The sequence below is a fragment of the Hylobates moloch genome, unplaced genomic scaffold, assembly GCF_009828535.3.
Source record: "Hylobates moloch isolate HMO894 unplaced genomic scaffold, HMol_V3 SCAFFOLD_17, whole genome shotgun sequence".
Classification (NCBI taxonomy): Eukaryota; Metazoa; Chordata; class Mammalia; order Primates; family Hylobatidae; genus Hylobates; species Hylobates moloch.
The window spans coordinates 28445382-28466942 of record NW_026652292.1 but is presented as its reverse complement, the minus strand read 5'-3'; positions in this window follow the sequence as shown (position 1 = coordinate 28466942).

Here is a 21561-nt window from a genome sequence, read left to right as displayed (position 1 = left end):
CAATTCCTTACCGTCTCTCGCCCTCTCTCTGCGCATGAGTGTGTGTGTTTGTGTATCTCTCTCCTATTGGTTCTGGTTCTCAGGAGAACCCTAATGCAGATGTCTTTTGATGCATGAAAGTTTTTGATGAAGTTCAATTTTTTCTTTGTTGGTCATGCTTTTGGTGTCATATTCAAGAAATTATTAGCAAATGCTAATGCCATGAAGATTTTCCCCTATATTTTCTTCTAAGAGTTTTATAGTTTTAACTCTTCAGATTAAGTCTTTGATCTATTTTGACTTAATTTTTGCATATGGTGTAAGGTAAGGATTCCATGTCATTTTTTTCCATATGTATATACAGTTTTCTCAGCACTTTTTGTTAAAAAAAACTGTTCCTTCCTCATCGAATGATCTTGGCACCCACCTACATATGGTCGGTTTTCATCAATTGACCAATATGTGAGAGTTTATTTCTGAGCTTTCTAGTCTATTCCTTTGGTCTGTGTGTCTGCCCTCATGCCAGTACCACACTGTTAGGATTACTTTAGCTTTGTAGCAAGTTTTGAAATTAGGAAGTGTGAGTCCTCCAAATTTGTTCTTCTTTTCAAGATTGTTTTGGCTATTTGTGCTCATATATTAACTTTAAAATACTGATTTCCCTCCACTTATTCTTCATGATATCATTTTATTTTTATTTATTTATGTATTTGAGACACAGTTTCACTCTGTCACCCAGGCTGGAGTGCAGTGGCGCGATCTCAGCTCACTGCAACCTCTGCCTGCTGGGTTCAAGTGATTCTCATGCCTCAGCCTCCTGAGTAGCTGGGATCACAGGCGCATGCCACCATGCCTGGCTTATTTTGTAGAGACGGGGTTTCACCATGTTGTCCAGTCTGGTCTCTAACTCCTGGCCTCAAGTGATCCACCTGCCTTGCCTCCCAAAGTGCTAGGATGTGCCCGGCCAATGATGCCATTTTAAACATATCACATGCAATTTTAATATGGTTTATTCTGCTACAATTATTTAAGGTGGATTAACTCCTATGAGATTGAAAGTAGAGAAATTAGGTCAGTATGCTGTGGAAACTATATTGGTTCATCTGCAAAATTGCCCAGCATGTAATATTTTGTGCCGCCAAGAAAGAGCAGCAGGATGCAAGCACATGAGCACAGCTGAATACCCCAAATATAAAGGAGTACAGTATTGAAACCAGTGCACTTTCTTTCCGTGCCCTCCTTTTTCCTTTTGAAATAATTTTCCGAATTATTGCAAAAATAGCACAAAGAGTTCACATATGCCTTCTCCCAGCTTCTTCCAATTTTAACTTACACAATTATCAAAACCAGAAGAAACATTGGTACCATACTATTAACCAAACTACAGACTTTACATATCACCAGTTTCCTCCCTTAAAGCCCCTTGTCTGTTTCAGGATCCAATCCAGGATCCCATGTTGCTAAATCATGTGTCTCCTTAGTCTCCTCCAATCTGTGAGAGTTCCTCAGTCTTTCCTTGTCTTTCATGACCTAATGATTACTTTGCAGAATTTCCCAATTTGGATTCCTCTGATGATTTCTCATGATTAGATTGAGATTATGCATTTTGGGTAAGATTACCCCAGAAGTGATGTTGTGTCCATGTCAGTACATAATGACATCAATGAGACTTATTACTGGTGATGTTAACCTTGATAATTTGGCTACTGTGGTTTCTCAATAAAGTTCTGCACAAAATATCTTCTGTAATTGATAAATATCTCAGAGAGATACTTTGATACTGTGAAATATCCTGTTTCTCCTCCAATATTCATGACCGATTTTAGCATCCATCAGATGAATCATGCCTGCAACAATTATGGTGGTGTCTGCCTAGTAATTTTATATTTCTATTATTCCTTCTATGTTTTTAAATTAGAATTATTTGTAAGGAATAGATACCCTGTTTCTCCCATTTATTTATTTATTCAATCACTTATTTGTATCAGTGTGGACTCACGGAAAGTTATTTTATTCTGAGCTAAAATCCAATACTATTTCAATTTGGTTGCTCTAGTTGTTCCAGCTTTGTCCATTGAGAGCTCTCCTTCACATTAGTTCCTGTGTCTTCTCAACAGACACAGGAACTATCTTTCAAGCACCTCCTTATTTTCTAGTGCAATAACCTATTCCAGGCTCATTTCGCATTTTGCAAAGGAGACTTTGTTCTTTTCACAGGAGAATGGTGTGTGGAGCTCATGACCTAGGATCTAGGTATGCTTATAGCCATTGGAGTATCATTGCCTTTAGGCACTCTTGGCAGACAGAGCTAGGACATTTATCTATGTATACTAACTCATACATATGCACACATCTAAATGTAAAGGTGTATGTATGTGTATATTTGATACATTAAAAACAATTATTTTGGACTGGGCACAATGATTCATGCCTATAATCCCAGCACTTTAGGAGGCCGAAGTGGTGTTGATAGCTGATGTGACACCTTGGTTCTTGTCTTTTTCGTTTAAAAGAATTTAAATGAGAGACACACAGCAAAAGAAGTGCAGCATAGAGTAATTTATTGCAAAAGAAAAAGAATATTTGGAAAGTTAGGTACAGAATAGACAGTACACCGAGAAAGAGGATTCAGGGCGGGCTGCTCGTAAGGATGAGACAGCAGAGACTGGCGCTAGGGAGACTCCCATAAAGGAGTCTCCCGCGATTATTTATAAGGAGTTGGAAAGAGGTGTTGCTAGTAAGCATGTACCGGGGGGTCCTCTGGGTGCAGGTGTGCAGTAACTGTACATGCTTGTTCATATGTTGCATGTCTCATTAGCATCTTAAATCTCCACCCAGGGTGTGTTTTTTACTATTATAATGGGCAAAGGGTCAGTTTGAGGATGGGTAAAATCCAAATATGCGTGTGCTCTAGAAGGGAAAGTCCCTGCTGAAGACAGCTTTGCTTGAGTGAGCCCAGTGCAAATGCTGAGGCTGATTGTGTTGACTGTATGCTCACCATGGTTGTTCGTCCCGAGAACATGGTCAATTCCTTGACTACCAGTCCTGCCTCAGTGGGAGGATTGCTTGAGGCCAGGAGTTTGAGACCAGCTTGGGCCACATAGCAAGATCCCATCTCTATAAAAATAATAAATACAAAATATAAAAAACAATGATCTGATCAAAAAAACTGATATATCTGATTCCAATTCAACACAAGGCTCATTCTACCCATCTCCCTTTCCCTCCTTGTAACTTATTTCTTTGAGAGACACATGGCTCTTATATATAATGTTCATTTATTTATTCAATACTAGTATACACAAAGTATTTATTGCATTGCTAATCCATAGCCCTATGAGAAATTAATTTACTAACTAGTGTACAGTATTTGTTTTTGTTTGTTTGTTTTTTGATACGGAGTCTTGCTCTGTTGCCCAGGCTGGAGTGCAGTGGCACAATCTCGGCTCACTGCAACCTTCACCTCCCGGGTTCAAGCAATTCTCCTGCCTCAGCCTCCCAAATAACTGGGACTATAGCCGCGTGCCACCATACCCAGCTAATTTTTGTGTTTTTAGTAGAGACAGGGTTTCACTATGTTGGCCAGGCTGGTCTCGAACTCCTGACCTCAGGTGATCCACCCACTTCGGCCTCCCAAAGTGCTGAGATTACAGGTGTGAGCCACCACGGCCAGCCGAGTACAATATTTGTAAATAGTTCATTTTGCCATTAGCTTTTCAGTATCCAGGCAAAATACTGTTTTTCAAAGTTACTTAATTATTTTCTTCCCCATCCCCTTCTGTGTGGTCATGAGTCATTTGTAGTATATTTAATTTGTTCAGTCATTACTATTTTCTTCCCTTTTCTATAACTCCTTTCGAATTTCCCCGTTTTTCACCCCTTTGCTACCCATACCCTGTAGGTAACCAATCTCTTTAGTTTCTTGTTTATCTTTCTGTATATTTTTTGCACAAATAAGAAATCTGTTCTCTTATACTCCCTTCTTAATTTTTGTTTTCCTGTTTTTCTTTAAAACAATTTCTTTTTAGAGATGGGGTCTTACTACATTGCCCAGGTTGGCCTTGAACTCCTGGGCTCAAGCAATCCTCCGGCCTGGGCTCCCAAATCTCTAGGATTACAGGCGTGAGACACCGTGCCTGGCTCCTCCCACCCCCACCCCCACCCCCACTTCTCTTTTACATGAAGGGTAGCATGCTATAGTGACTCTTTTTTTCTTTTTTTTCTTTTTGAGACTGAGTTTGCTTTTGTTGCCCAGGCTGTAGTGCAATAGCATGATCTTGCCTCACCACAGCCTCCGCCTCCCGGGTTCAAGCGATTCTCCTGCCTCAGTCTCCTGAGTAGCTGGGATTACAGGCACCCGCTGCCACGTCCAGCTAATTTTTTGTATTTTAGTAGAGACGGGGGTTTCACCGTGTTGCCCAGGCTGGTCGTGAACTCCTGAGCTCAGGCAATCCGCCCGCCTCAGCCTCCCAAAGCGCCTGGGATTACAGGCGTGAGGCATCATGCCCAGCATAGTTAACTCTTTCGTACTTTGCATTTTTTCATACCCTCTTCTTCCTGTTTGCTCATTTCGGTCACACGCTCTGTCTTGGCTGTGCAAAATACTGTTTCCACCATCTTTGTGCATTTTGTTTTTGTTGTTACATCCCAGAAGCCCCAATTCCTTACTACACATTCTTCCATCAAGCTACTTTCAGCTTTTTTTTTAAAGGTAAGATTCTATACTTAACTGTAGTATTTTTCTATTAAGGGTTTAATGTGTCGCTTATTATTATGCTAGTATTTCTTACAGGGTTCTGCTTTAAAAAATTCTCATTATAAAATTGCATAGGCTTTGAGTGGCCTGCTTCAACACTTTTCCCCCATAAGCCCTGTTATTTTTAGTGTGCAAGTTTGCAGAAGATAAGCCTTTTATAGAAAGCTGTTTAGTAGCAGAAATGCCTGTTATCAGTAGTTTCATCATCACTTTTTGAGTCTTTTAACACATTTCAAGAGGCCATCATCTTCAAATCCATCTAAATTTTCAAGAGAGTACAAATTTGTATGTGATGATATTGCTGGAAATTTTGTTCTGAGCCAAGTACTCATATATTGTTTATTATCTACAAAACAATCACTTACTGTATCTCTTTTCAACGATCTCTGTGAATGGCTTATTTATAATATCTTGCAACTGTGAAGCCATCTTCTAGGAATAATTAGTAAATCTGTGTAAATTTCTTTACCTCCTTTTTATCAATTCCATCCTACAAAGCATGCAAAGTTGTTCAAACTCATATAATTGAGGAAATTCAAACCGGGATGCTACTGCTTGATAAGCAGTAGGTGATGGCCTGACTCTTTGTCTCTGGAAAGTCTTCGCCAGGTGCAAAAGAGGATCGACCGCTAAAGGAGCTTCTCAAAGCTGGTGAGGATGATGCTAGTGCAGTGCTTTTAAACCTTCATGTGCATACAGATTACCCAAGGATTTTGTTGAAATGTAGACTTTGGTTTCAGTAAGTTTGGGAGGGGCTTGCAATTCTGTCTTTCTAACCAGGGCTCAGGTGATGCTGATGCTGATGCTCCAGGTTTATGGAGCCCTCTCTGATAAGGAAGATTATAGATTTTTACTAAGAATTGAGATCAGCATTCAATAGAATATTCTGAAATATTGGAAGTGCTTTATGTCTGTACTGCCCAATACAGTGGCCACAGGCCATGTGTGGATACTGAGCATTTGAATTATGGCTAGTGAGACCAGGAGCTGAATTTTAAATTAAATTTAAATTAATTTGAGTGTAAATGAAAATAGCTACATACAGTTAGTGGCTATCACCCTAAACAGTGAATATCCTTTAAAATAAAAAAATATATATACATATATATAAGGCGGGTGCCGTGGCTCATGCCTGTAACCCCAGCTCTTTCAGAGACTGAGGTGTGCAGATGCTTGAGCCTGAGATTTCAAGACCAGCCTGGCAACATGGTGAAACCCCATCTCTACAAAATACAGAAATAAAAAATTAGCCAGGGATGGGGGCCTGCCCCTGCAGTCCCAGCAATCTGGGAGGCTGAGGTGGGAGAATCACTTGAGCTCAGAGAGGTTGAGGCTGTAGGTCGTGCCACTGCTCTCCAGCCTGGGTGACAGAGTAAGACCCTATCTCAAAAAATAAAATAAAATAAAGTTAAATTAAATTAAATAATATATATATATGTGTGTGTGTATGTGTGTGTGTATATATATATATCTAAAATTATGTTCAGGGGCAAAGGGAACTTTACTTCCACCCTCTGAAGGTTTGATAATTTTAGTCTCTGGAATAAACTGGACAGTAGACAGATCAACAGGAGAAAAGGCGTACAGATTGATTATGTGCATATGCATGGGAGTTCCACAAACTATGAGACTTAAAGAAGGACCAGATGGCTGAAGCTTAAATAGCATTTTGGGCTACAGAAAGAAATAGTAGCTTGGGGTTTCCAGGGGCGGGGAGGTGGCATCAAATTATGGAAGGTTAAGGTTAAAAATGTCTGGCAAACAGAGGTTTTCTTGTAATGCAGATAGTCTTCCAGGTAGCAGTCTTCAAAAGAATACATTAGGCTCCTGTGTTTAGGCTCCTTTCCTGTGAGTTAATCTTCCCTGTTCAATGAGATTATAGGGAGGGGCTCACAACTGCATTCCTTCTAGACCAACTTCAGAGAAAGCCATACTCTGGCGCTTCGGGAGGGAACCAGGGAAACAGACCTTGATTTTCCTTTAGTGAAAAGCACTCAGCATGCCAAAGCACCATACTTTGGGGCATCAATTTCTGAGCCCCAACACTTGTGTATGTAAGTACCTGTACAAACATATAATATAGTTTTTGAGGTCTTTATATTTTCATAAATGCAATGCTATTGAACACATTCTAAACTTTGCTATATTATGTATTGATAAATGTTCAGGTTGTTGTCCACTTTTTTTCAACTACAAACTATACAGAAAAAAATCTTTGTGCATGCCACCTCAAATACATGTTTGTGTATTTCCATAGGATAGACAGTGAGAAATGGAATCACTGGGTCACTGAGAATAGTTACTATTTTGAGTTACTGCCAAGTTGCTTTTCAGAGAAGCTGAAGTAATTTATTCTAGTTTTAGTAGGAAAGTACCATTTCTCCACATTCTTGATTAGTATTACCAACATTTTTTATTGCTTTGCCAGTTATATGGTGAAAAGTTACATCTTACTTTAATTTACATGTCTGTGCATGACTAGGGAGAATAAAATTTATTTCTTTGTTTACTGAACATTTATATTTTCTCTTCTGTGACTTGAGAGTTCATATTGTCTGTTCATTTTTCTGCTGAGTTGTCTTATTCTTATATATATCCAAATTAAAATTTTTTGTTATATGTTATATTTATTTCTAGTTTGTACTTTTTTTGTACTTATATTTTAAGTTTGCTTATGCCTTTAGGTTTTTACAGAAGGTTTAAATTTAGACATGGTTATGCAAATCTTCTCCCTTGCAACTTTCCTTAATTCAGGCTTTTCTGCCCCAGAGTCATAAACACAGTCTCCTATGTTTTTATATAATACTTTTATAATCTTACTGAGATATATAATCCATATGCAATTGATTTTTATTAAGTGTGAGTTAGAGACCAACCCTTTTTTCTCTAAATGCATGGTCGATTCTCCCAATACTATTTCTTCAGTAGTCCAGCCTTTCACCACTGATAAATTTCAACCTTTATTAGATATTAAATTCCTATGTATGTGGAAACCTTTTTCTGAAGTCTTCATTGTGTTTCATTAATTTTGTCTGTTTATTCATGCATCAACATGACATTTTAAACAATATTAAACACATGCTTTGATATCTGCCAGGACAAGTTTCTCCCATTTTTTCCTCCTAAAATTGTCTAAGCTATGCATATACACGCATACACTTCTAGCCTCGCTTATGAATTCTTGAATTAGCTAGCCAAACTGTATGCTAAAGACTGTTGGGTTATTTTGGGGATTACATTTTACATATCAACTTGCAGAGAGCTGGTTTTTTTTTTTTTTTTTTTTGAGACAGTCTCGCTCTTTTGCTTAGGCTGGAGTACAGTGGCATGATCTCTGCTCACTGCAACTTCCACCTCCCAGGTTCAAGTGATGCTCCCACCTCAATCTCTCCAGTAGCTGGGACTACAAGCATGCACCACCACACCCAGCTAATTTTTTTTTTTTTTTGAGATGGAGTTTCACTCTTGTTGCCCAGGCTGGAGTACAATGGCATGATCTTGGCTCGTTGCAATCTCTGCCTCCCAGTTTCAAATGATTCTCTTGCCTCAGCCTCCTCAGTAGCTGGGATTACAGGTGTGTGCCACCATGCCCAGCTAATTTTGTATTTTTATTAGAGATGGGGTTTCACCATGTTGGCCAGGCTGGTCTTGAACTCCTGATCTCAAAGCGATCCACCTGCCTCGGCCTCCCAGAGTGCTGGGATCACAGGTGTGAGCCACCACACCCGGCCTAATTTTTGTATTTTTTGTAGAGAAAGGGTCTCACCATGTTACCCAAGCTGGTCTCAAACTCCTGGGCTCAAGTGATCCTTCTGCCTTGGCCTCCCAAAGTGCTGGGATTATAGGCATAAGACCCTGCACCCAGCTTGGCATGTTAAAATACTGAAATTTATCATCTATAACCAATAATGTTCTCAATTTTGGATTTCTTCTACATCTCATAAAGTTTACTTTTTTCCTTGTAAAGATCTTCTGTATTTATTATTTAGGTTCTGTTGTGAATTCTTTTCCATTACATTTTCCATCTATTGCTGGTTGTATTAGTCTGTTTTCACACTGCCATGGAGAAATACCCAAGACTGGGTATTTTATAAAAGAAAGAGGTTTAATTGACTCACGGTCTCACATTGTTGGGGAGGCCTTGGGAAACTTACAATCATGGCAGAAAGCAAAGGAGAAGCAGGCACCTTCTTTACAGGATGACAGGACAGAGTGAGTGCTGAGCAAAGAGCACTCTTAAGCCCCTTACCATCAGATCTCATGAGAACTCACTATCATAAGAACAGCATGAGGATAACCACCCCCATGATTCAATTACCTCCTACGACAACTACCTGGGTTCCTCCTATGACACACGGGGATTATGGGAACTACAATTCAAGATGCGATTTGGGTGGGGACACAGCCAAACCATATCACTGGTATATCACAAAACTACTAATTTATGAATGTCCATCTGCTATCTAAGCCAACTTGTTGAACTTTGTTGTTATTTGTAAGTTTTCATCATATTAGTTTCATAATCTATCATGTGGTAGATTAATCATAGCCTGGAGCCTCCCCCTCTTATCTCAAATCCCTAGGAATGACAGAAAAGTTATAAGAAAAATAAAATACATCCCTGCCTCCTAGAACACACAAAAAAGAAAAAGAAAATACATAGTAGCATCCTGTATATACTATTAATCATTTTATATTTTCTCTTCCTCCTAGTGGAATTTTCAATATCAGTACACAGACAGGAGCCCCCTTCTATGTAAGGGTACCACTGTATGGATGTCTGATAACTTAACCAGTCTCTGTTGAAAGACCTTCCTCCCCAGTCTTTTACTGTCACAATGAAAATCCTCGTATAAAAGTCTTGCAATTGCCCGATGGGTTCTTCCTGCCTGCTGCACAAACAAATGCAATTCACTGAGACTGTGGTACTGCAGTAAAGAAAGTTTAATGCAAGGCCAATGATAGGGTTTTCCTGTGTCTCCACCCAAATCTCATCGTGAATTGTAGTTCCCATAATACCCACATATCATGGGAGGGACCCAGTGGGAGGTATTGAAACATGGAGGTGGTTACCCCCATGCTGTTCTCATGATAGTGAGTGAGTTCTCATGAAATCTGATGGTTTTATAAGGGGCTTTTCCCCTTTTGCTCAGCACTTCTCCTTCCTGCTGCCCTGTGAAGAAGCTGCCTTCTCCTCTATCACCTTCCACCATAGTTGTAAGTTTCCTGAGGCCTTCCCAGCCATGCGGAACTGTGAGCCAATTAAACTTCTGGAGCAAAGGTGACTCTTGCTATGCTTTGGCAAAGAGACTGGTGGCATTTTGCCCCTGCCCTAGAGATCTGTGGAACTTTGGACTTGAGAGAGATAATTTAGGGTATCTGATAGAAGAAATTTCTAAGCAGCAAAACATTCAAGAGGAAACAGAGCAAAAAGTTTGGAAAATTTGCAGCTGAAGATGCGACAGAAAAGAAAAACTCATTTTCTGGGGAGAAATTCAAGCAGGCTGCAGAAATTTGCATAAGTAATGAGGAGCTGAATGTTAATAGCAAAGACAATGCAGGAAATGTCTCCAGGGCATGTCAGAGATCTTTGTGGCAGCTCCTCTCATCACAGGCCCAGAGGCCTAGGAGGGAAAAGTGGTTTTGTAGGCCTGGGCCAGGGCCCCCCTGCTCTATGCAGCCTCAGGACATGGTGCCCTGCATCCCAACTGCTTTAGCTCCAGCTATGGCTAAAAGGGGCCAATGTACAGTTCATGCTGTTGCTTCGGAGGGTGCAAGCCCCAAGCCTTGGTGGCTTACATGCAGTGTTGGGCCTGCGGGTGCACAGAAGTCAAAAATTGAGGTTTAGGAACCTCTGCCTAGATTTCAGAGGATGTATGGAAATGCCTGGATATCCAGGCAGAAGTTTGCTGCAGGGATGGAGACTTCATGGAGAACCTCTGCTCGGGCAGTGCAGAAGGGAAATGTGGGGTTGGCTCCCCGACACAGAGTCCCCACTGGAGCACTGCCTACTGGAGCTAAGAGAAGAGGGCCACTGTCTTCCAGACCCCAGAATAGTAGATCCACCAACAGCTTGTACTGAGCGCCTGGAAAAGCCACAGATAATCAATGCCAGCCAATGAAAGCAGCCAGGAGGGGAGCTGTACCCTGCAAAGCCACAGGGACAGAGCTGCCCAAGGCCATGGGAGCCCACCTCTTGCATCAGCATGATCTGGATAGGAGACATGGAGTCAAAGGAGATTATTTCAGAGCTTTAATTACTGCCTCATTGGATTTCAGACTTGCATGGGGCCTGTAGCCCCTTTGTTTTGGACAATTTATCCCATTTGAAATGGGTATATTTACCCAATGCCTGTACCCCCATTGTATCTAGGAAGTAATTAACTTGTTTTCAATTTTACAGGCTCAAAGGTGGAAGGGACTTGCCTTGTCTCAGATGAGACTTTGAACTTGGACTTTTGGGTTAATGCTAGAATGAGCTAAGACTTTGGGGGACTGTTGGAAAGGCATAATTGTGTGTGTGTGTGTGTGTGTGTGTGTGTGTGTTTGAGACAGAGTTTCCCTGTTACCCAGGCTGCAGTGCAGTGGTGCAATCTTGGCTCACTGCAAACTCCACCTCTTGGGTTCAAGCGATTCTCCTGCCTCAGCCTCCTGAGTAGCTGGGATTACAGGCATGTGCCACCATACCCAGCTGATTTTTGTATTTTTAGTAGAAATGGGGTTTCACCATGTTAGCCAGGCTGGTCTTGAACTCCTGACCTCAGGTGATCCACCCGCCTTGGCCTCCCAAAGTGCTGGGATTACAGATATGAGCCACCATGCCCGGCTGCATAATTGTGTTTTGAAATGTGAGGAGATGAGATTTAGGAGGGGCCAGGGGCAGAATGACATGGCTTGGCTGTGTCCCCACCCAAATTTCATCTTGAATTATAGTTCCCATCATCCCCACGTGTTGTGGAAGGGACCCAGTGGGAGATAACTGAATCATGGGGGCTGTTACCCCCATGCTGTTCTTGTGATAGTGAGTGAATTCTCACAAGACCTGATGGTTTTATAAGGGGCTTCCACCCCTTTTCTTGGTACTTCTTCCTGCCACCCTTTGAAAAAGGTGCCTGTCTTCCCCTTTGTCTTCCACTATGATTGTAAGTTTACTGAGGCCTTCCCAGTCATGCAGAACTGGGAGTCAATTAAACCTCTTTTCTTTATAAACTACCCAGTCTTGGGTATTTCTTCATAGCAGTGTGAGACTAGACTAATACAGCAAAGCAGAAGAACTGGAGTTATCACTCAAATCAGTCTCCTCAAAGGCTTGAAGATTATGGTTTTTCAGGGATAGTTTGATGGGCAGGGAACTAGGAATGGATGCTACTGATTGGTTGGGGATGCAATCATAGTGGTGTGGAACATGGTCCTTTTGCACTGGGTGTGGGGCCACAGGACTGGTTGAGTCATGGGTCACGAGTCTGGATGGGGTCAGTCAGTTGCCAGAATGCAAAAGTCTGAAAAGCATCTCAAAAGACCAGTCTTGGGGCCGGGTGCGGTGGCTCATGCCTGTAATCCTAGCACTTTAGGAGGCTGAGGCAGGTGGATCACCTGAGGTCAGGAGTTCGAGACCAGCCTGGGCAATATGATGAAACTCCATTTCTACTAAAAATATAAAAATTAGTTGGGTGTGGTAGCAGGTACCTGTAATCCCAGCTACTTGGGAGACTGAAGCAGGAGAATCGCTTGAACCTGGGAGGTGGAGGTTGCGGTGAGCTGAGATTGTGCCACTGTACTTCAGCCTGGGCGACAGAGCTCGCTCCATCTCAAAAAAAAAAAAAAAAAAAAAGCCAGTCTCGGGTTCTACAATAGTGTTTTTTGTTTTTTTTTGTTTTTTTTCCGAGGCGGAGTCTCGCTTTCTTGCCCAGGCTGGAGTGCAGTGGCGCGATCTCCGCTCACTGCAAGCTCCGCCTCCTGGGTTCACGCCATTCTCCTGCCTCAGCCTCCTGAGTAGCTGGGACCACAGGCGCCCGCCACCATGCCTGGCTAATTTTTTTTGTTTTTGTATTTTTAGCAGAGACAGGGTTTCACCGTGTTAGCCAGGATGGTCTCAATCTCCTGACCTCGTGATCCGCCCGCCTCAGCCTCCCAAAGTGCTGGGATTACAGGCGTGAGCCACGGCGCCCGGCCAATAGTGTTGTTATCTATAGGAGCAATTGAGGAAGTCACAAACCTTGTGACCTCTGGCCACGCGACTCCTGAGCAGTAGGGGATTATAAAAACTATGCCCACATTTTAGCAGAATTCCGGCCCCTCCCATAATGCTAATTTTGTGGCCTTTCATTAGTTTTTGGTCCCTGAGCAAGGAGGAGGTTAGTTTTAGGGAGGGACTATTATCACCCTTGCTTCCAAGTTAAACTGTAAACTAAATTCCTCTCATGGTTAGCTTGGCCTATACTCAGGAATGAGCAAAAACAGTTAGCCTGTGAGGCTAGAAGCAAGATGGAGCCAGCCGTGTCAGGTTTCTCTCATTGTCAGAATCTTTGCAAAGGTGGCGTCAGTCTTTGCACAAGTATCTGCAGATAAATTCCTAGAAGTGAAATTCCTAAAACCTGAATTTAAAAGTGTGTGCAATATACTTCAATGTTAATAGCTACCACCAAAGTGCCCTCCGGAGGCTGTACCAATATGTATTTTTAACAGTAATATATCAGCATGCTTGTTTTCCCACACCTTCAGGAACACACTTGGTTTAAAACTGCCCGAAAGGCATACAGAAATGGCCTCTCAATTCTTGCTATAGCAGATGCTGTGGATGTCCCATCCAGTATTTCCATCCCCCTTCCAAGTTTACCTGCAGAGGACGGTTCCTGCCCATCCTGACAGCATCCGACATAAGTGTCTTTATCTTTCTGCTTCTTTTCCTGAGTCATTTTGAGGTGTCACAGGAACTTGCTCAGCCCATCCAAGGGTGGGCTTCCCAGGGTGGCTGGGAATTAACAGCCTATCAGCTTCTCAGAGGCAACCCTTAACCAAAGAGGAAAGAGAACCAATGGATAAATGTGCAAAATTCCCCATCTCTCATCAGGCAATTCTGAAGCGTGTTCCTGCCAGTTCTTCCGGGGACCCTAGTGAAATTGAGCTCTTGTTGGCTAAAGCAGTAATCTCGTTAGTACATCCTTTAATCACTTTGCTACCTTCCATTTCCCCACTCCCTCACTTCTTGCTATCACCTTTCAAACTACATTCACTCAGATCCTTGCCTCAATGTCTGCTTTTGGGGAGACCTAAACTAAGACGGATGGTACTAGAGCTGGTCCTAGAAAGGAGACCCTCAGAATGGGATATGAGAATTTGCTCATGCCCCGGTCAGGAGCAACAAGAACCTCACTGCTGGTCTAAGTGGGGGAAGTGATAGCCCATGGCTTAGCATGTTTACTAAGAATTTCACCAATGATTATTTAGGATGAGGTACAGGCAGAAGGGGAAGCACTCGGCTAGGGAAGGATTGTGGAGGTGGCTGACTTTTGTGAACTTTTCTGGAGTCCTTGAAGAGAATAGCACAGAGGACAGCAGGTAAGCCAATTATCAACTCAGGGCATGCTATGAAAGCCAAAGGCTTTCATAGCCAACTTTAATTAGATCCTCATCTCTTGCTGCAGGAGTGCAGAGTATGCTGCATATTAGACTCAGAATATAATCATAAAAATGTCAGCACTACAACGGATGCCAAATTCACAGCCAGGGCAGATGTCCTATGTTAATTTCAGGGCCCAGAAAGGGAAGCAGTAGGACTGTGAAGCCTGGAATGGTCATGCTACACAGTCTTGAATCCCATATTCCTTTGAATTTTCAAAAAACAAAAGAAAAAAAAAGAAAAGAAAAAAACATGCTGGCTCTGGGGGTTCATGCCTGTAATCCCAGCATTTTAGGAGGCTAAGGTGGGAGGTTCAGTTGAGCTCAGGAGTTAGAGACCAGCTTGGAAAATATAGTGAGACCCCATCTCTACAACAACAAAAAAAATTAGCTGGGTATGGTGGCATGCACCTGCGATCCCAGCTACTTGGGAGGCCGAGATGCAAGGATTGCTTGAGCCTGGGAGGTGGAGGCTGCAGTGAGCTGTGATGATGACACCACTCCAGCCTGGGTGACAGAGTGAAATCTTGTCTCAAACAAAAAACCAAGCATGCTTATTTATTAAGAATCTTTCCTTTTCTCCTGTGATCTAGAAAGTTTCCTTCCTTCTTTTCTTTTTCACTTTATTAAAATTTGATTCAATTGTAATTAATTTGTTGTAAGGAGTAAATTGGGAATGCAACTTCCTAACTCATCTTTCCCCACTGATATAAAATGCCACCTGGATTGTATACCGAATTCTGTATGTACTTGGGTCTTGTGGGAAAGAAAGCTAGGTGTTCTCCAAACCTGCTCTTTCTTCTATCTGGGCCTATAATAGGGTACGTTTCCCAGGTTTCCTGCAGTTAGGAACTGATAGGCCTGGCAGATAAAAGCCTCCCAAAAGATGCCCCATCCTCTTTGCCTCCTTGCTAGGTGGATTAGAGATAGTCTCTAAGAAAACCTTGAAAACCACATGTTAAGGATGGCAAAGCCAAAGATGTAAAGAGCCTGAGTCCAGAATCCTTGTGAAGAGGAAAGTCTGCTGAGCAGAAACACATTCTGGACTTTATGAAAATGAGAAATAAACTTGTACTTTGTATGAGACATTAGTTACTTTTTATTAAATCAGATGTCCTTACTCTAATATAGGTCTATTTCTGTTTCATTCATCAGTTTGTCTGCTCATATGCCCATACTATGCTGTTTTAATTTACATAATTTCATAATGTATTTTAGTACTTAGTAGGAGTTAATAACTTCATTAATTTTTCACAACTTTTTGGGGTTCTCCTTGCATGATCATTTTTCCGTATGAATGTTAGAATCAGCTTCACTAGTTAAAATAAAACCTCTTTTGGTATGTTTATGGAAATTGTAAACATTAGTATTTGATATAAGAAGCAGTGACACCTTTATAATATTGAATCTTCTTATATAAGTACTGTTATTCTCTTCATAGATGGTCATGTCTTCATTTTTATTCTTTAGTAGTATTATAAAGTTTTATTTGTATAGGTGGTAATAATTTTTTATTTTGTTTACTCATAGTTTTTTTTTTGAAGTTATGGTATTATAAATAGGATCTTTTTTCTATAATATTTTATAACTGGCTGTTGCTTATACAGGAAGCCTACAAGGATGCTGTGTTACCTGTTTTAGCATGATGTCAAATAAAAACGAAATGACCAGTCGGACATCCAAGAAAAACGTCTAAAAGCAAAACAAATCTTAAGTTTAAAAATGTTTACACTGTATAGCAGAAAAACAGACTGCATTCAGAGAAGGCATGTTAATTCACAATTCTAGGCTAATTCACAATGGTCAGAGTTGCCCTCCTTTTTGATTAGAATTCCAAAGAGCTGCTATTTTATAAACTGTCCATACTATTTAACGAGCAAGCACTGTTGAGCTGGGGTTTGAGGAAGCACAAGAAACATCACCATTCTCCCGTTTCTAATAACTCAGAAATAGGTGCAGGCCTTCAGGCAGACAGATATATCACTATTACTGATGAAACTGATATTAAAGAACATAGCTTATGTCTGTGGCAACAGCTAGCTTCCTAATACTGCATCGAGACAGACTTTGTCATCCACTGGCAGCACGGGACAACTGTAAGCCTCTCCCATGGAGCCCGTCCTTACAAACTAAAGGCATGGAAAGGCAAAACAGAACATATATTTCTATAAGAAGGCATCTTGTAATTCTCTTCTTTCATTTTTCCTCACTCAGGAAGGAGTAAAAGGGCAGAGCAAGGCAGGACTGTAACAGAAGGTACCTCAAAATGGAAGTAAGTATCAGAAGTGAGAATAATTGTCACTCCTTTAATGGCAAAACAATATATTTTTAGGGATCAAAAGTTCATACAGTTTTTGGATATATCAAATGTTAGATTTTGAATGTCAGGCAGGAATTTAAACTATATGTATTTTTAGGTCCTGCTTACACATGCATTGTGGAACATGGTTCTTATCAGGCCTTACCGTAAGAACACGAAACAGATTACAAAACTATTGGGAAAATAACACAATTTGCCTTGGCCTTCTTTTGTTTATAACACAGTTCTATGGACACAATCATTATATTACAAGTATTTTTCTTTTAGCTGTTCTGGATTCTTGTATTCAATACACTTAATCCTTGGTAAGTGTTCATCCTTGCGTTAATGCATTTGTTTAATGTGGTCTCAAAGACAGCATGTTCATAATAGGATGTATAATATAGGGCAGATAATAAGGCTTATCACCACCGAGCCTCCAGTGACCATCACAATTTTTCAGTATTTATTAATTCATTATACATGTTTAGAGGCCTTATGATGTGACAGGGACCATGCCAGAGAGTGGAGCAACAAAAATGTATAAGGATGCACTCAAGGAGCTCATGGACAGATGGGGAGGGCAGAAATAGCTCACTGAAGTGCATTGACAGAGCATAGTTGTCCTGTAGGAACACAAGCTGGGCCTTGAATCATGCCTAAATCAAGGGACTCTGACACTTTAAGTTGTCCAACTTTATACAACTTGTAACTGGCAGAGGAAGTACTTGGACTTAGACTGATTCCAAAGCCACTGATACTTCAGGTGCCACTTTGTGATGATGCTGCCCCTCATTGTACCTGCTCCAGATGGGGCAATGCTGCAGAGGGCAGATGGTGTGGCTGTGCAGTTCTCAGAGTAATTTGCCCAAAAAGCTGGCCTTTGAGCCTAGCGCTAACCCTGACTTCAGCCTCCCTCCTTGAGTCATCAGGGTCAGCTGATGGGTTGTGACCTTATTAAGCCAAGCTGACAAAGGCATTCCCCATTTCTCTAATGATCCCATTTTGCTTACTCCTCAACAAGCTGAGGTTGATCTTTGGTCAGGCTGAGGCCCAGGTGAAGGAAATGCTTGGGAGTGGTTTGGGAAATACTGGTGAACTGGGTGGAGGTACCCACTTTACCCCACCTCCCTGTCACGCTTCGGCTGATTCATGAGGGATTTGTTGTTGTTGTTATTTCAAGTTGCCTATAAATCAGCTGTACCAAAAATGGTGAGGATAACCCTAGATTCTATGAAGGCAATTCGTAAGTCCAGGGGTAGCAACTTCCAAACACTGTCTACATAAAAAATTTGGCATCACAAATCTGAGTTTTATCTGCAAGCATGCAGAAGGGAAAGTATAAAGAAGAAGCTGGAGCAAGCTTTGACTTCTCTGACCCTCTGTAATTGCATGAGAGTATAAGATTTAAAATTGTGAATAAATGAATGCTTGCACCAACTGAAGGACAAAAGTTTTAAATTATCAGTAACTGCCTAAAGTGATCTCTTACTTCTTTCCTTATGGGCAGGAACCTACCTTTTTTGAATAGACCTCTAACCTTGAAATTCTGTTATTCACAGATATATGATGGGGGCTGATAGGCGGTTGAAAATAATCAGTATTTGGAGAATTATGAGAAGAGCAGCTGAGACTGGAGCAGCCACCACAGGATATTCTCATTTGGGCTGAGTTTGGAAACAACAGCCAATGTTTACTGAATTATTCCAGTACTGACGGCTTTATATGTATTTTTCTTCATAATGTCCTGAGGAGTTCTTTTTTTTGTTTGTTTTTGAGACGGAGTCTCACTCTGTCACCCAGGCCGGAGTGCAATGGCGCAATCTCGGCTCGCTGCAACCTCTGCCTCCTGGGTTCAAGTGATTCTCCTGCCTCAGCCTCCCGAGTAGCTAGGATTACAGGTGCCCGCTACCATGCCCGGCTAATTTTTTGTATTTTTAGTAGAGATGGGGTTTCACTATGTTGGCCAGGCTGTTCTCGAACTCCTGACCTCGTGATCTGCCTGCCTCAGCCTCCGAAAGTGCTGGGATTACAGGCGTGAGACATCGCGCCCGGCTGAGTTCAGTTCTCTTCTTGTAAAAGGGTACCTGAGGCTTAGAGAGGTCACAGAGCCCACACATGGGGAAGGGAACACTGGAGTCAGGTGGTTGGCCCCTGGAGCCCACATTCTTACCATGTTCTCCTGCATTCAGTCATGGAACTTCTCACTCGGCTCAATTTTGGCATGAGTCACCTCAAATGGGGTGCAGGGGCTTTTTTTTTTTTTTTTTTTTTGAGACGGAGTCTCCCTCTGTTGCCCAGGCTGGAGTGCAGTGGCGTGATCTCGGCTCACTGCAAGCTCCGCCTCCCGGGTTCGCGCCATTCTCCTGCCTCAGCCTCCAGAGTAGCTGGGACTACAGGCGCCCGCCACCATGCCCGGCTAAATATTTTCATATTTTTAGTAGAGACGGGATTTCACCATGTTAGCCAGGATGGTCTGGATCTCCTGACCTCGTGATCCGCCCGCCTCGGTCTCCCAAAGTATTGGGATTACAGGCGTCAGCCACCGCGCCCGGCCACAGGGACTTCTAAATAGTGTTAATGGCTGACTGACAGGCTTCAGAGATCTGCTTGCTGTCAAGGAGCGTTTTAAAGTTAGCAAAATGGTAGAGATGCTGTAGTTGGAGGTTGGCTGACTATTCAATGAAGGCCCTCCAAGAAAGTAAAAATGTGCCATCTCAGCCTTGTTTTAGCCTCCATCACAGAACTCCTGTTTCTGAATTACAGGAATCAAACTGACAAGATATTAATGTATAGAATGCCAATTTACTAATTTGCAGTGTTAAGATAGACCCTCCTACTGAGTGACCAGAATGTTCACTGTTCAGAGAACTCTATTCTAAGAACCAAGGTTTGTGGGAACCGCCTTAGTTATTTGTGAATGCAAATGAGAATGAAGGGAAAGGATGGTGCTGATGTCTGGAATCCCAGGGTGCACCTAGAACTGCAAAAACAAGAGGCAGTCCAAGACCAATTAGTGCCGAAACAAGCACTGCAACTGCAACAAAAGTGCTACCACTGAAGTCGACACAGCAGAGCAGGACAATGAGTGTTTATAAAACTGACCCTCACTTTCATGTGAAGCCTAAAAAAGTCAAACATACAGAGCTAGAGACTAAAACAGTGGTTCCAACGGGCTAGTGGAAAGAAGAAAATGGGTAATGTAGGTCAAAGGATGCAAAGTGGCTGATTACACAGGATGAGTGAGCCTAGAGATCTAATGTGCACACAAGGACTACAGTTAAAAATCCTGCATTTGACTCAGGATTTTACTAAAAGAGATTACAGGTGCTCTTGTCACATACACAAAGGGCAACTATGTGAGAAGTGGATATGTTGATTTACTTGACTATAGTAACCTTTTTACTATGTGTATCAAAACATCATGTTGTACACCTTAAATGTTTACAATAGGCCGGGCACAGTGGCTGACGCCTGTAATCCCAGCACTTTGGGAGGCTGAGGCGAGTGGATCACAAAGTCAAGAGATCCAGACCATCCTGGCCAACATGGTGGAACCCTGTCTCTACTAAAAATCCAAAAATTAGCCGGGTGCGGTGGCAGGCGCCTGTAGTCCTAGCTACTTGGGAGGCTGAGGCAGAAGAATCGCATGAACCCAGGAGGCGGAGCTTGCACTGAGCTGAGATCGCACCACTTTACTCCAGCCTGGTGAAAGAGTGAGACTCCGTCTCAAAAAAAAAAAAAAAAAAAAAAAAGATAATAATAATAAAATTACAATAAAAAATGCTGATCCTCAGCAAAGTATCAGTATACTTTCAGAAGGCAAGACTGTATGTCAAGCATTTCTGAAAGATGTCAAACAAAAACTCCTGAAGTTTCACTAAAGTGCTGTCTCTTGAGATGTACAGTGAATGAGAGAATCTTCTACTGAGAAACACATCACTGACTATAAACTACTGGCAGTATGATGAATTTACTGCCAGCAACCCAGGGCCACTGCTGTGAAAACAAAGTCAAGACTAGGAGAGATTATCATAAAAAGAGTGAAGGAGGCTGGGCATGGTGGCTCACGCCTGTTATCCCAGCACTTCGGGAGGCTGGGGCAGGAGGATTGCTTGAGCCCAGAAGTTTGAGACTAGCCTGAGCAACATAGTGAGACTTCATGTCCACAAAATAATAATAATAAAAAGCCTAGCATGGTGGCACACACCTGTAGTCCCAGCTACTTGGGATGCTGAGGTAGGAGGATCGCTTGAGCCCAGGAGGTTGAGGCTGCAGTGAGCCAAGATCATACTACTGCATTCCAGCCTGGGCAACAGAGCGAGACCCTACCTCAAAAAAAAAAAGTGTGAAGGACATTGACTAAGAGCTCCTTGAGAAGCTAGAACACATTAAGACCCATGCCTATAGGAAATATTTCTTTCTTTTTTTTTTTTTTTTTAGGAGACAGTCTGTCTCCATCGCCCAGGCTGGAGTGCAGTGGCGCGATCTCAGCTCACTGCAAGCTCCGCCTCCTGGGCTTCCGCCATTCTCCTGCCTCAGCCTCCTGAGTAGCTGGGACTACAGGTGCCTGCCAACACACCTGGAGAATTTTTTTTTTTTGTACTTTTAGTGGAGACGGGGTTTCACCGTGTTAGCCAGGATGGTCTCGATCTCCTAACCTCATGATCCGCCCGCCTCAATCTCCCAAAGTGCTGGGATTACAGGTGTGAGCCACCGCGCCTGGCCAACTATAGGAAATATTTCTAAAGAGATCTAAAATTGACAGTCAAAAGGTTATTATGAAAGGCTGGACTTAAATTTTTTCCCCCTAGATACTAGGAAATACACAACTTACTAATAAGTTAAAATCTACGCTTACACTTAAGTCACATTTTTAAAAAAGCCACTAAAATCCCATGCTTTAATG